At 47.5% G+C, this 11,048-nt stretch overlaps 1 long non-coding RNA gene across 24 annotated transcripts in view; it reads left to right on the plus strand.

Moving 5' to 3' along the window:
• The window catches only part of LOC132021478 (uncharacterized), a 113,584-nt gene that overhangs the window by 99,021 nt on the left and 3,515 nt on the right, over positions 1 to 11,048 (plus strand). For 23 of the 24 annotated variants that reach the window (XR_009405339.1, XR_009405340.1, XR_009405330.1 and 20 more), the window contains 2 exons: positions 6,287 to 6,444; positions 8,125 to 8,196. This is a non-coding gene — a long non-coding RNA (uncharacterized LOC132021478). Of the gene's footprint in view, positions 1 to 6,286; positions 6,445 to 8,090; positions 8,197 to 11,048 lie in introns of all 24 variants that reach the window. The other variant, XR_009405351.1, reaches the window with a different exon arrangement.

Genomic DNA, 11,048 nt, shown 5'->3' on the forward strand with positions numbered 1-11,048 from the left:
TCCATTCACTGGGCAGATACTCGCTGCTGTCATCACCACCCAAGGGCAGGGATGCACATGCAGGCTCATTACGTAGAGGCAGGTCCAAGGCAGCCTGGAATGGGGTAGCTCACACTGACACAAGCAAGTCTCCCCCTCAGTGGTTCTGGCCCATCAGTCCCTTCACTATCCCCTCAGAGTTACTCCTACTTCTCTCCTTTTCACCCCATGGACTAAACATTGGCTATGGAAAAAGAGAAAACCGCAACATCTTGTTACCTTCCTAAGATGCATTTTATCCAACTTCCCTGATGAACTTGTTGGGAAGTGGTATCTTAAGCCAGGTTTGGGGGTTATAGCTCTCAAAAATCATGTTGGACAGGGCTCCTTGGTGCCTTAGTTGGTTAAGTCTCTGATTCTTGCTTTCAGCTAAGGTCATGATCTCATGGCTGTGAGATCAAGCCCCGCATCCGGCTCCATACCCAACATGGAGTCTGCTTCTCTCTCTCTCTCAGCCTCTCCCCCTGCTCATGCTCTTTCTCTCTTTCAAATAAATAAGTAAATCTTTTTTTTCTGTAAAAATTTTATTTATTTGTTTGAGAGAGAGAGATCACAAGCAGGCAGAGGCAGGCAGGGGGGCGGGAAGCAGGCTTCCCGCTGAGCAGAGAGCCCGACGTGGGGCTCGATCCCAGGACCCTGAGATCATGACCTGAGCCGAAGGCAGAGGCTTAACCCACTGAGCCACCCAGGTGCCCCTAAATAAGTAAATCTTTTAAAAAAAATCACATTGGACCATTTCTTATCATTTGTACATATTAAGCCCTTCCTAGGTTGTGCTGGGCCAGGCACTATGAATATAGTGGCAATCCAAGACAGAAGATCTAAAGCCCATCTTCCATTTAACAGGTGGAAACAGGACATCCCAGAGATGCAAAGGAGCTCATTTAAGGTCACACAGCTACTTAGAGCAGTTGTGGGCTTGGAACGTGAGGTTCCTGACTTTCAGCCCTGTGCTCTTTCAACAGCATCTTACACAACTTACAGTACAGTTGGTTGCAAGAGCAGGAACACTGGCTCTGGAACAATTCTAGAACTCAGAGGGGAGCAGAGTTCCCCTTGCTGGTGATTTCCCACCCACAGTGGGCTTGCTGCCAGTATCTTTATGTTTTTTACTTATAGATGCTTGTCTGGGAGTTGTAATTTTCTTTTGAGACACTGGGAAATCCCATAATTTAAAAAATGATTTGGTGAAATTAAATTCCTACATTTTTGCCCAGTTTATGCTTCTTCAGAGTGAGTGAGTGTGTGTGTGTGTGTGTGTGTGTGTGTGTGTGTGTGTGTGGTTATGGGGGCATTCTAGCAGTTCCTGTCCTCAGGCAATTTCACATAGGTTGATCTGGGTTAGGGCGCTCCATATGTGCTTTGCACAGGGCACAGTGACAAAGAGGAAAGTGGCAATGAAGTGTGGGGAAGACCTAACTCAGGCCCAAATGGAAAAAAGTCATGCCATCTTAATGATTGGGACACTCTGAACGGGGAGGGAGAGAAGGTCTGCATGGCTTCCCCTGGTGGGGTGAGGTGAGGTCTCAGGGCAAGAAGAAAGAGGCTGATGAGGGGTTTTCTTAACCCAGAAGTATCCAGTTTTGAAGGCTCCTGACTCATTGTCAGTATTAGTCATTCATTCACTCAGGTAATTCTGGAAAACATTCAACAAATCCCCTCTGGGCAAAGGCTCTGTGTCAGGTCCCAGGAAGGATGTGTTCTGTATCCAGGGAAATGTCTAGGCTGGTCTCTGTGGTCCAGGAGAGAATCAGTCTCCTGCAGGTCCTGTGGCCTGTGGGCTGGGGTTCTGAGGGCTCCCAACTCAATCTCATTGGCTTTGGAGCTGATTCCTGGCTCCCAGGGTTGGGATGGGGTTGAAGACTGCACATCCATCTGCTGCCTCACCAAGCCCAGCCTGAAGGGAGCGACTGTGGCGCTGGGCCTGGCTTCTCAGGGAAAGTACTACAGCAGCAAGCCAGGGGGCCAAGCAGCCGGGGTTGGAGGGTCATGGGTTTCCATCCCTCCCTGACTTACAGTGGACTTTTTGTTAGAGAATATGAAAGTCAGGCCCACTACCTGGAAATGAATCCAGATTTGGATCTCATGAGAGATCAGTATAGAGTCTCAAGACAGAAGGCTGGGGAATGTGGTGCAGGGATGCAGGCCTGAGTGGCCAGTCCTGGGTCAGAGCCTCCCTGGGCCACACAGTGGGGAGAGACAGGGTTGGGTGGGGCAGGACTGCGCTTGGGTCACATTTCTAACTCCTGGTGGTTTTTGTTTTTTTTTTGAGCTATGAGTCGGACAGATTTTATCTTGCTTCTTTTGACCCTCCATGAGGCAACAGCTGGGGGCCAGGGGAGAGACAGAGAGCAGCAAGCATGCTGGTTCTTCTTTTGGTCCATTTAGCAATTTCCTGTAATTTTTGAGCAAGAACAGGTATAACCCTTTACACCCTGAGGTGTGCAGTCTCCAACACATATGCCTGTGGCCCTGAGGCTATCTGGAAATTGACCCTGGCTCAGTGCAGTCAAAAACAAATGCATTGGGGCGCCTGGGTGGCTCAGTGGGTTAAAGCCTCTCTTCTGTTCAGGTCATGATCCTAGAGTCCTGGGATCAAGCCCTCCATCGGGCTCTCTGCTTAGCAGGGAGCCTCCTTCCCTTCCTCTCTCTCTGCCTGCCTCTCTGCCTGCTTGTGGTCTCTGTCTGTCAAAAAAATAAATAAAATCTTTTTTTTTTTAAAGATTTTATTTATTTCTTTGACAGAGACAGATCACAAGTAGGCAGAGAGAGAGGGGAAAGCCGGCTCCCTGCTGAGCAGAGAGCCCGATGCGGGGCTTGATCCCAGGACCCCGAGATCATGACCTGAGCCGAAGGCAGAGGCTTTAACCCACTGAGCCAACCAGGCGCCCCAATAAATAAAATCTTAAAAACAAAAACAAAAACACCCCCCCCCCAAATTCATTGACCACAGGGAAAGGTCAGGCACACACTACATACAGATGCAACCTTGGCCAGGAGCTTGCATTCATCTGGCTGTTCATTCGGCAGAGAGTTTTGGGGCACTTATTTTGTGCAATGCACAGTGAAAGTAAAGGCCCACATCTTGGGACGCCTGGGTGGCTCAGTTGGTTAAGCAGCTGCCTTCGGCTCGGGTCATGATCCCAGCGTCCTGGGATCGAGTCCCGCATCGGGCTCCTTGCTCAGCGGGGAGCCTGCTTCTCCCTCTGCCTACCATTCTGTCCGCCTGTACTCGCTCTCTCTCCCTCTCTCTCTCTGACAAATAAATAAATAAAATCTTTAAAAAAAAAAAAAAAAAAAAGGCCCACATCTTACCCATGAAGACATGGGACCACAGGGAGAAAACCACGACCTGGCTTCTGTTTCTAAGTGAGGGAAGCTGGTGGCAGTTTCTTGGCAAATTCAAATGTGTCTGCTGCAAACAGATCCTTTTTCCTCAAGTAATTCTGGGTGCTTTCCAAACTTACCAATTCCCTCAAGAATAGGGGAGGAGGCCAGGAAGCTCTCCAGGGAGAGGAACAGAATGGTCAAAGGCCCTCTGTTAAAGGGAGCGAGACCCCTTTAAAAACCTGAGGGAAGGCAGTGTGACAAGGAAGGAAAGGTGAATTTGCAGGGCAGGTTGGGCTCTTGGTGGGTAAATGGGGACTCTCTGAGCGTCACTCACGATCCCACTTCTCCTCTTCTCCTCACCTAGGACACCCTTTTCCTTCCCCAGATCTCAGTTCAGGCATCCTAGCTTCCAAGGAAAACTGCCACCACAGCTACTCTGAGAAGCCAGTGGTCCAGTTCCATTACCCGGCATCTTGATTCTTAACCTGTATCTCCCATTATATTTCTCAAATTGATCTTTCTGAATGACTTGTCATTCTTTTTCTTTTTATTTTTTTTAAGTAGTTGGGGCTTGAACTCACCACCCTGAGATCAGGACCTGAGCTGAGTTTAAGAGTCGAACACTTAACCGACTGAGCCACCCAGGTGCCCCAAGGCCTGTAATTCTAGACTGGGAAGGCTTCCATTGCTTCCCATTGCCTTCTTTACTATCAGAATCACTGTTTCTTAAGCTTTCTCCAAGGGCCAGTTAAAACCCCTCTCCATCTGGTCTTGCCTTCCTTCATGGTCTTCTCTTGAGCCCCAAGGGCTAGCTAAAGTGAATCACTTGTAGTGGCCTGCATTCTCGTGCCTCAGGGCCTTTGAACCATCTTCCTGGAGCACTCTCCCACGTTCCTCACCTAGCCAACTCCATCCCATTCTTCAAAGCTCAGATCAAGGGCTACCGCCTCCAGGAGCCTTTATAAAGGCACCCCCCTTCTGCTCTTCCCCAGCACCCTCCACAGAACTATGTCTGTCAGGGGGCTGGTTGCCCTAGTTCTGCTTCCCCTATAGAGCTTTCTGAGAGCCGAGTTCATTTCTGCTTCCTCAGTACCTAGCGTAGAATGTAGCACATAGTTAGCAATAAGTAAAGATCAGTACTGAAGGAATGCATCAGTGAACAAACAAATGAATTCTGCTTTGAGGTGCGGTGCTCACTAGGGAGATAATATTTGAGGTTGAGTCCAAAAGAATGACTAAGAATTTGTGAAGCAGGAATTTTAATTTCTGGGACAAGGAATGGCAGGTGCGAAGCATGGAGGTTTGGGAGAATGGGATGAGTTAAGGAAGCTATGGCTAGTTCTGTAGCTGAAGCAGAAGGTGAGTGTGTGGGATATGCCAGAGATGGATCTGGAGGGACAGTGACTGTCGGGATCTGCGAAGCCTGACTCCACCCAGTATAGGACAGAGCAGGACATAGAGAGTGCTTTTGATGCCACTAGGAACATGGGCCGGAACGGGCAGTGGCAGGCCATGGGGGACTGGAAGAAGGCAATGGGGGGTGTGAGCCAAAGCAGATCAGGGGACAAAGAGCAGGGACAGACTTGAGTGGGGTTTAGATGACTGTGATCTACAGCCATAGGAGGTGTGGGGCTTGTGGGATGGTGACATTGTGGTTTCTGGCATGGGTTCCTGCGTGGCTGGCGAAGCCACTCACCAAGATGTCAGCCCAGAGAGGAGCCGATTTGAGAGCAAGAATATGAGTTTGGATTTGCTTATAAGACGTGAAAATTGTAGGGCGCCTGGTTGGCTCAGTGGGTTAAGCCTCTGCCTTTGGCTCAGGTCATGATCTCAGGGTCCTGGGATCGAGTTCCCATCAGGCTTTCTGCTTGGCAGGGAGCCTGCTTCCTCCTCTCTCTCTCTCTGCCTGCCTCTCTGCCTACTTGTGATCTCTCTCTGTCAAATAAATAAATAAAATCTTAAAAAAAAAAAAAAAAAGACCTGAAAACTGTACATTGGAAGGAGCCATCAGGTTTGGAGAGCTTTTTGAGGTCCCTGTTCAAGGCAGATCTGTGGGGATGGGTTCAGATCCAGCTGTGCCCAGAAGATACTAGCTCCCAAGAGCTGATGTTAAATATTCAGGGATTTGCAAGAATGTAGTTAAACCTGCCTATTATTGAAACATTTAAGTTCATAAAATTACAATTAAGTAAATTGTATTAAAAACAAAGGTGTTCAACTCATCACTTCTAAGAATTTCAGAATATTATTGTTTATGGCTTTAATTATTTACATCTGTTAGGTCTCTGGAAATACTATATGACATTGTGTTACTCTGCTATTCTTCCTAATGCCTTTAGTGACATCACATTGGTAGCCTGAAATTGGCCATGGTGGGAATAATTGTACCATGGAAATTGATAAACACTACACATCGGGGCCTGATATATTGCTTTGTTGACTGCCTAGACTTAGGAAAATTATGGAGAAAATGTTAATAATGTACTTTGAACTCATATATATATTGTGCCTATAGCTATTATGTTGTGAATGGCCCAAAGAAATTGACCAGAAGTTCTTCCAATATTCAAAAAGTATTACCTGATTCAGTAAAGAAGTTGCTTATTGACAAAGGAGTGAAGTTGCATCTTGTATCTTCATTGTTTCACTCTTTTTTTATTAGTCAACACAAGCAAAAATATCAACCAATATTCATGTAAGAACTACACTCATTTGTCAGTTATAATTACAGGTTAGTTATGGATTTAGCAGGTTGGTAAAAATCAATGAAGGTTTTCTGTAAGACTCAATTTGCTATATGCAATTTACAGTATAGACTATTGAATATTTTATTACTACTTATAAATTGCTAAACCTCTTTAAATGTCAGTTAAGTTTGTAATGAACTCATATATGAGTTTTTTCTTTTTTTCTCCAGAGGGCCTGTTGTTATGTATTTACCAGCACACCACTGGACAGATTGCCTTAGGCTAAGGAGTGACCAGAGACCAGATTGGACTCCTTGGAAAGATTCCCAGAAGAGGGAGGGAATCATGGATGGAAAGAAGCTTCCATCCATGTAGAGACTGGGGGCAGGTAAGTGAGGCTCAGGTGGAGGGACTGGGCTGGAGGGAGAGTTCTGAGAAAGGGTGTAGGAGTGAAGGGAGCCTGGGGTGGGAAGCAACTGGGCCCCACTCTTTCCTCTGCCAAGGAGGGTGCAAACTATGTCCTGAGAGTGAGAGGCAGATGGGTGAGGAGGTGAGGTGGGGTGAAGGTTTGGCCCAAGTAGGCAGTGAGGAACACCAAGGGGGCTCTGGGAGGATGAGGCTGACTCAGGAAGACAGCAGAGACCACAGCACGGACATGTAACCGTGAGGGCCAGAAGATGGGGTGTGTACCAGATTCCTGCCATGGGCCAAGCCCTGCTGTGAGGACTGCTGTAGTATCTCCCAGGACAATCCTAGAGGAAACCAAGTCTGGGAGAGGTTAAGTCCTTTATCCCTAGCCCCCTGCCGGTTAGTGGCTGAGTCAGGATGGGAACTCAGGCACCAGGCTCTGTTGACGAGGCAGGAGCCTGCATGGTGGCACTCCTCTCCTTGGCAGAACCCCTCACACTATGCAAATAGAAATTCCTTCAGGGCAGAGATGAGCAGGTAGGTGTGGCTACATGCCAAGGGCTTACAGGCATCAGAGTTCCCACAAAGCCTCCTCAGCCTGCGGCCCAGGCCCATGTCTGCCTCCCAGCACATCCTTGCTGTGCCATTCCACGGTGTCTACTGGAAGCTAATAATAATGAAAGGGACTTGCATTTTTTTTAACACCTTTGTTACTTTATTTTCTAATAATTCATTTTATTATATTTTTAAAAAACAAAGTACATGACAGATTGGGAACTTACAAAATTGGCCCTTGCCTTTAGAATATTTGAGAAGCACTGTTCTAACCCAGGCCATGGCAGACTTAGGAAAATTATGGAGAAAATGTTAATAATGCACTTTGAACTTATATATATATTGTGCCTATAGCTATTATGTTGTGAATGGCCCAAAGAAATTGACCAGAAGTTCTTCCAATATTCAGAAAGTATTACCTGATTCAGTAAAGAAGTTGCTTATTTTATTTATTTATTTATTTTTTAAAAGATTATTTATTTATTTGACAGACAGAGATCACAAGTAGGCAGAGAGGCTGGCAGACAGAGAGAGAGAGAGAGGAGGAAGCAGGCTCCCGGCTGAGCAGAGAGCCCGATGTGGGGCTCAATCCCAGGACCCTGGGATCATGACCCGAGCCGAAGGCAGAGGCTTTAACCCACTGAGCCACCCAGGCACCCCTTATTTTATTTTTAAAAAAAATTTTAAATTATTTTATTTTATTTTTAAACCTTATTTATTTATTTAACTTATTTTTGAGTAATCTCTGTGCCTGATGTGGAGCTCAAACTCACAACCCCGAGATGAAGAGTCCATGCTCCACCAACAGAGCCAGCCAGGCGCCCCTCTAGCCGCCTCTTCTAACCCCACTTCTCCCCTGCTAGAAACCCTTAGTGCTTCCCACTGGCTGTAGCAGAGGTTTCAAATGGTGGATGGGGACCAGTTTGTGGAACTTAATTGAATGTGTTATTATCAGCATTAAAAAAAAAAGAAAAAAGAAAAGGCACTTTTGTTTCAGTTACTTACCTATTTCATGTCATATACTGCATGTGTGTACTAGCATATGGTGAAAAGGTCTTTCCACGCTCCCAGTAAATACAGATGTTCGAATGTCACTGCCCTGCAGATACGGACTGCAGCACCAGACCTGACACCCCAAGTCCGGAGGACAGCATGGCTTCTTGGGAAAAAGGTGAAGGTGAGCAGCGATTGGAGGATGCCCCGGTTATGGATGAACAGAGGGAACAGGATGAGTCAAGTCAGAAAGACCATGACTTTCATGCTGAGATTGTGTCTCCAACTTTAAGAGGGCCTGGGTCATGCCACTGGTACCTCGCAGATGGCATAAGGGTTCCAGGCCCTGTGATGAGAGCTCAATGGGGAGCCCGTAAGTCTGCCAAGGAAATCGAGAGAGACTTCCCAGAGGGGGCAGTGCCTCAGATGGGAAGAGTTGGGTGTTCTCCAGAAGAACAGGCCTGCGGGGAAGGCTAGCCTGGTCAGGTGGAATGGCTTATGAGAAGGCACAAGCAAGCTCATCGTGTTTGGGGAACCATGAGGCACTTGGGGTATGTGGAGCGTGAATTAGGGAGGCGGCCTTCACGTGCTATGTTGTGAGCTGAGATTTTATTTTGGCATGAGCAGCCAAAGGATGACACGAGTGGGCTTCATCTCCGGACTCGGGTGGGTATGAGGAGAGTGGATTAAGGTGAGGAGATCCGCAGCTCCGTCACTGCAGTGGTGGGGCCCGAGGGAGGCAGTGAGGGGACAGGGGCAGGGAGACCCAGGAGGGGGATCGGCCGACTGTGGCTGGATTGGGCCCTGAGAAGAGGAGGCGGTGAGGGTGCCCCTGCTGTGGCTGACTCGGGAAACTGACGGGGTGGTGGCACCTTCTGCCCAGGAAAGGAACACAGGGGGCCAAGAGGGTCTGAGGAGGAGATCTAATGAGTTCGCTGTTGAAAAGAGCGCCTGCCTGGCTGAGATCATCGACGTGTGACTCTTGATCTCAGGGTCATGAGTGTGAGCCCCACGTTGCGTGTAGAGATTACTAAAAAAACCCAGAAAACAAACTTAAAACCAAATGGAAGAGGCAGGTAGGAGAATGTGGCAGTGGGCAGCTGGAGCAGAGCAGAGAGCTTAGGCCTGGGGTACAGCCCAAGGAGAGCGCAGAGTGAGAGAGACAGCGTGCTATCAAGGGTGCCACAGGAAACTGGGGACAGTGGTCTTGGAGGCACAAGATCCAGAAGCTTGGGTCCCACGAGCCAATGGGACAGAAAAGACTTAGGAGGAAAAGCAGTGATGCAAATGCTGGAGGCCACAGGCTGTCCTCAGCCCTTCTAGGCAGTGGAAAGGAAGGAGAGAAGGAGTCATTGACCAAGGGAAGTGCTGGACCATGTGAGGGAGTTATTTTTTTTAAATGTGAGATAGTGGTACATGTTGACTCAGCTGAGAGAGGGGAACCCTCCACCAAAAAAAAAAAAAAAAAAGTAAGTCTAGGACAGGGACACTTGGAAAAAGCAGTGGAGTGGGTAGCCAGGCAGGAAGGTGCAGGCCTCTGGTGTGCCAGGGGCAAGGCTGGTGTTGCTGTCATGGGGATGGGGCAGGGACTGAGGAAGAGCATGGCTGTGTGCCAAGACCAGAGCCTGGGGCCCAGTGTGCAGGTCAGTCCCACCGGCAAGAGGTAGCTGAGAATCTCTGCACCAGGGTCCAGGAGAAGATGCTGAGCAGGGACTCAGTGACACAGCTGAGACTGCCTGTCCAGGGTGACGCACGTTTCCAGCCCAGGACTGGCTGACATCTAGACTTCACAGGCTTTCAGCCTAGAACTGGGCAAGACCAGGCTGGAGAGGGTCTTGGTACAGAGCTTTAGTTTGCTTATCTTACTTAGATTATGGAAAATTTTCAAACACACCCGAAAATTGTGGGAAACTCAAATGAACCCTCTTATACCTATCCTTAACCTTCAGTGATTATTATGATTTTCAATGCTATTGTATGACCTCCCCCTGTAAGTACCTTTTTGAAAACATTACAAAAAAATCATTTAATAGATCTTATTTTTTTAGAGAAGTTGTAGGTTTACAGTAAAATTGAATGAATGGTATGAAGAGATTTCCCACATAATCCCTAGTTGAAAACTTTATTTGGAATAACTTTAAGCTTTCAGAAATTGCAAGAACAAGTTTCTGTATTTTTTATATGTTTCTCTTATTAGAGAATATGTTCTCAGACTGTATATAGAAGAATATTAAGATCACTCATGATCCTACCACCCCGAAATAAGTACTATCACTATTTTGGTATATTTCCTCCTAGTCCTTTTTCTGTGCTTTTATGTACATATTTTTAACTGGATTTTTTTTTAAAGATATTTATTTATTTATGTGTCTCAGAGAGAGCGAGCACAAGGAGGGGGAGTGGCAGGCAGAGGGAGAAGCAGGCTCCCCACTGAGCAGGGAGCCTGATGCAGGACTCAATCCCAGGACACTGGGATCATGATCTGAGCTGAAGGCAGCTGCCTGATCGACTGAGCCACCCAAGTGTCCCTAACAGGACTTTTTAATCCAGAAAATAACCCCATCCCCTAAAACCTTCTTGTTAGGTGGGTCCATATGATCTGGCTCAGTCTAGATCACCCCTGAAGCCCTCTACAGAGACTGCAGAGAGCAACCACCATTGATCCAAGTCTATGGTTTGTGGCCACTCTCATTCCTTGGGTTCAGTGCCAATGCAGGTTTCCCCTTAACATTCCTTTCATTTTTGTTTTTTTCTTGGGTAGTGTAGGTTGATTTCTGTGGGATGCTCCTTGGATCACCGTCTTGCCCACCTTCCACACTCATCTCTGGATTTGGGGCATCTGTGTCTGAGCCTGTCTCCCCAGCTCACCTGAGCACTCCGTGAGGGTAGGGCCCCACTGATTCATCTAAACAGTGAGGCACAGTTGGCCTCCAGAAATATGTATGGAATTGAATCAGCCCACTTATTTGGCATTGCCCATACCCATCTACGTTGCAGACTCTTGCCTTACACTAATTTACAGCCAGCAGCATGGTG

This window comes from Mustela nigripes, chromosome 7 (assembly GCF_022355385.1).
Source record: "Mustela nigripes isolate SB6536 chromosome 7, MUSNIG.SB6536, whole genome shotgun sequence".
NCBI classification, from domain to species: Eukaryota; Metazoa; Chordata; class Mammalia; order Carnivora; family Mustelidae; genus Mustela; species Mustela nigripes.